Source organism: Penaeus monodon, chromosome 41 (assembly GCF_015228065.2).
Source record: "Penaeus monodon isolate SGIC_2016 chromosome 41, NSTDA_Pmon_1, whole genome shotgun sequence".
NCBI classification, from domain to species: Eukaryota; Metazoa; Arthropoda; class Malacostraca; order Decapoda; family Penaeidae; genus Penaeus; species Penaeus monodon.
In genome coordinates this window covers 32,275,791-32,280,790 of record NC_051426.1, presented here as the reverse complement: position 1 = coordinate 32,280,790, position 5,000 = coordinate 32,275,791, and positions in this window count along the sequence as shown.

Sequence of the window (5,000 nt, the reverse complement as noted above, 5' to 3'; positions counted from 1 at the left end):
AGGAGAGGACGAGGTGGGGAAAAGAGAGAGAGAGAGAGAGAGAGAGAGAGAGAGAGAGAGAGACCGAGACAGAGAGAAAGACCGAGACAGAGAGAAAGACCGAGACAGAGAGAAAGACCGAGACAGAGACAGACAGACAGACAGAGAGAGTGAAGAAAGAGTTTAGGGAGAGAGGTATCGCGAAGAAAAAACAAAGCAAAGACGGTAACTAACACGCCCTTAACCATTCCCCCTCCCCTCCCCCTTTCCCATACCCCCCCCCCCCGCCTCCCGCTCCACACATTAAGCCCAACGCAAAAACTCCTTTCAAAACGGGAATAAGTATCCGCGCTTTACAGTTATAGATCCATGATAACGTACATAATACACAATAAGCAAAAAAACGACATTGTTACACACTTGTTGCTTGTATTTGTTTTATTTTTTGAGACTTTTATTCGAGGTGTTGTTGGCCCCCGCGGCGAGTCGTGGCAAATAACGCGCCAAATTGTGCTTTCAAACGGTCGCCAGCTGTTATTGCTTGTTGTTGCTTGTTGTTGTTTGTTGTCTTTCTCTGTCTTTGCGAGAGGAGGTTTCGTAGGGACATTTTTTTTTGAGGAAGGGGGGGGGGGGGGAAATAAGTGAACAAAGAGAGAGAGAGAGAGAGAGAGAGAGAGAGAGAGAGAGAGAGAGAGAGAGAGAGAGAGAGAGAGAGAGAGAGAGAGAGAGAGAGAGAGAGAGAAAAGAGGAGAGAAAGAGAGAGAGAGAGAGAGAGAGAGAGAGAGAGAGAGAGAGAGAGAGAGAGAGAGAGAGAGAGAGAGAGAGAGAGAGAGAGAGAGAGAGAAACCGACACACGGACACACACACAAACATACGCACACACACGCACACACACTGTAACCCAGCTATATCTGGGTTACAAAAACACAAACACACACACAAATATACCCACACAACACAAAGTATACACACACTATACATATCAAAATATAATGTCAACCTCACGCTATTCCCTGCCGTCACAATAGCGGGTTTGCCTTCCTGTTTGATTGCAGTAATTAATGCAATTATCGCCCGAATACAAGTTCTTGATTGAATTTCATCGCCAGTGCTTCTATCTGCCTCTTTTGCGGGACATTTAATCCGCGCGATGAGATAGAGAGAGAGACGATAAATGTGGAGATGGACATACAGGAGGGATAAGGAAGCGGAGGGAAAGAGGGACGGAGGACGGGATTGAGGGAGAGGAGAAGGAAGGAAGGGAGGGAGGGAGGGAGGGAGGGTGGGAGAAGGAAGAGAGAGAGACCAAGAGAAAAGAGGAAAAACGAAATAGAGAAATAGAGAGAGAGAGAGAGAGAGAGAGAGAGAGAGAGAGAGAGAGAGAGAGAGAGAGAGAGAGAGAGAGAGAGAGAGAGAGAGGAAGAGAAGAGAAGAGAAGAGAAGAGACGAGACGAGAGAGGCTCGTCCACGTGCAAGCAGTCAGACAGGAACAATCACACACACTTCAATTCTCCATTCGTTTCGCTGTCCCCCATCAATCACTCCATCCTTTTTACTTCGTTTCAGTCTGTACATCAAATAACTTTTTAAATAGTCGGAACATGCAAGGATGGAGGCAGGAGGGAGGGAGGGGGAGGGGGAGGAGGGAGAAAGTGTGGAGGGGGAGAGGGAGGGGGAGAAAGGGGGGAGGGGAGAGGGAGGAGGAGAAAGGTGGGAGGGGGAGAGGGAGGAGGGAGAAAGGTGGGAGAAAGGTGGGAGGGGGAAGAGGGAGGAGGGAGGAAGGTGGGAGGGGAGAGGGAGAGGGAGGAGGAGAAAGGTGGGAGCGGGAGAGGGAGGAGGGAGAAAGGGGGAGGGGAAGAGGGAGGAGGGAGAAAGGTGGGAGGGGGAGAGGGAGGATGGAGGCAGGAGGGACGGAGGGGGAGGGGGAGGAGGGAGAAAGGTGGGAGGGGGAGAGGGAGGAGGGAGAAAGGTGGGAGGGGGAGAGGGAGGAGGGAGAAAGGTGGGAGGGGGAGAGGGAGAGGGAAGAGGGAGAAAGGGTGGGAGGAGGAGAGGGAAGAGGGAGAAAGGTGGGAGCGGGAGAGGGAGGAGGGAGAAAGGTGGGAGGGGGAGAGGGAGGGAGAAAGGTGGGAGGGGGAGAGGGAGGAGGGAGAAAGGTGGGAGGGAGAGAGGGAGATATGAGGGAAGGAGAGGGGGAGGGGGGACGGACCGGAGGGACATGAAGGAAGGTGGGGGGAGGGGGGAGGGACAGGAGAGACGGAGGGTAGGAGGGGAGGAGGGGAGGAGGGAGAGAGTGAGGAAGAGAAGGACTGAAGGAGGGAGGTAAGAGAAAGAGGGGAAGAAGGAGGGAGAAAGTAAAACGGGAAGGGAGAGGGTAACAGACAGACCAACAAAGAGCAAAATTATACAAAATGAAAACAAAAAGCCAATGCAGGCTCCACGGAGGCCATACCCCCAACCAAGATAAAATTTAATTAAAATAAAAAAAAATACTCATCAGCGACACACAACTACAACAATCGGATTACGAAATGACATACGAAAATAAAAGAGAGAGGAGAACAGACAAGGAAGAAAGATAACAAAACGTAACCAAGAAAAAAAAATACAAAAAAAAAAACTTAAAAATGAAACTCTGTCAAAATAATATATTCATTTTTTTATCAGCATCCTACTAAAACAATACAAAAAAGCAAACCCCTTTTATCTGCCCTGATGACCTTTTGACCCAGAGGCAGAGGGACGGAGGGGGGGGGTGGAGGGGATATGGGGAAACAAGCGTATCATTTTAACGGAAAAAAAAACAAAGCATCTCTCCTTAACAGCCGTGACCTCGATTAGCCGTCTCGCTCCATCGCTGACCTTTGACCTCCGCTTGGGAATAGGAGAGAGAGAGAGAGGTCTTGCTTTGTTGGTGTCGTGGGAGGGTGTGGCGTGGTGTTATGTGGTGTGGGGAGGTGTGGCATGGTGTTATATGGCGGGGTGTGGTGAACCGTGGTGTTCTAAGGGTGTGGTGTGGTGTTCTGTGATAAGATGTGGCGTGGTGGGGTATGGTAGCATATGGTAAGGTGTGGTGTGGTGATGATGACGAAAACGATGGTGCAGAAAGAGCTAAGGATGATGATAGTGAACAGCTAACAGATAATCTAATAACGATGGTGCTGACATGGATAAAAGGTAGCGGCGACGGTGACCACTGCCCTGTAACGAGAACAAAAAATAAAACAAGAGAAATAAATACCACCACCAATAAAGGCAGAGACAAATAAACATAAAGAGGCCACCCTCAAGCCTTCCCCCTCCCCCCTCCCCCCCGACCCATACAGTGCATTAGTACTTCTCATAACCATGACCTGACCTTATCCCCACCCCCCCTCTTCCCCCCATATCCCCGCGCCCTCGGACAACTGACCACTTGTGACAGATTATTATGCCCTCCCTCCCTCCCTCCCTCCCTGATCCCTTCCTTTTCCTTCCATCTCCCCTTTACTCATCCATCCATCCCTTCCTCCCTCTTTCCATGACCCTTCCCTCACCCATTCTTGCCTGCTTTATTACCTCCCCTCCCCATCCCACCCCCTTCCCTCCTCTCCCCTCCCACCCCACCCCTACCGTCCCTCCTAATCTTCCCTCCCTCCTTCCCTCCTCTCCCCTCCCATCCCTTCCCTAAATCGCCTCATCTTCCCTCCCTCCACTCCTCCTTCCCTCCCCCCCTTCCCTAAATCGCCCGAGATAATTAGGCTGTCCGCGTGTCCTCTCCGCAAGTGTATGAATAATAACATGCTTAAGCCTCAAGTGCGGACCGTCGACTGCCCTTTCACAACCCGAAGCGCCGGACTCTGACAGCTGCTGCTGGATTCGGGGGGAGGGGGAGGGGGGGAGGGGTTAGAGAAGGGAGGGTGGGTGGGAGGGAGGAGGGTGAGGGAGGGAGGGAAGGAGGGAGGAAGGTGAGGAAGGGAGGGAAGGAGGGAGGAGGGGAAGGGAGGGAAGGAGGGAAAAAGGGGAAGAAGGGAGGGAGGGAGGGGGTAGGGGTTATAGGAGAGGGGGAGGAAAGGAGAGAGGGAGGGAGGGGTAGGGAAGATGGCGAAGGAGGGTGGGGGAGGGAGGGAGGGAGGGAGGGGAAGAGGAGAGGGACGGAGGAAAAGCAGGGGGTTAGAGGAGAAGAGAGGAGAGAAGAGGAGAAGAGAGAAGAGAAGATGAGGAGGAGGGAGGAAGAGAGAGAATTAGGGGAATGAAGTAGAGAGAGGAGAGAGTGCAGCACCTATTGATCTTTTGCGAATTTATTTTTCTTCTTGTCTTCGTCCCTTTCTCTCTTTTCCAGTCTCTGTTTTTCTATATCTATCTCTATCTGTGTTTCTCCCTCTTCCTCTACTTCCTTCTCTCTCCTCTCCCTACCTTCATATCCTCCCTTGCATCAATGTTTCCCTCCTCCTCCTCTCTTCATTTCCTCCTCTCCCTCCTTTATTGCATTTTATCCCTATGCCCTCCCTTCTCCTTCACAAAAGCGTCGCCTTGTTGACAGACTCTCCACCTCCCCTCTTGTCTCCCCTCTTTCAACTCCTTCTTGCGTCTCCTCCTCTTCCCCCTTTCTCGATAAACAACCATTCTTCCTCTTCTTCAATCCACGCCTTTCTATCATTCTTTGTTTCCCCCCTTTCTCATTTCCGTTTTAGTCGCGTCTATTTTCCAATCCCTTTTTATTCTTGCATTTCTCGCGATTCCGGTTCATAACTATTGCATCCTCACAATTACCATCACCAAAGTCACAGTCATCCCCATCAGCACCACCATTCTCCGCAACGCTCACCAACAGTCCTTCAACATCACTACACAACGTAAAAACAACACTAAACATCACCTGGCTACACCATACATCACCTGACGACACCATACACCACCATTCGCCACCGCAATCATGCAACGCAGCAAAACGAGCAAGCTGGATTGGCAATCTTGACTTAACTGGCTTGAACTGAACATGACTGGCAGGCAAAGTCACCGCCAGCACACACTTCGAGAGTCAT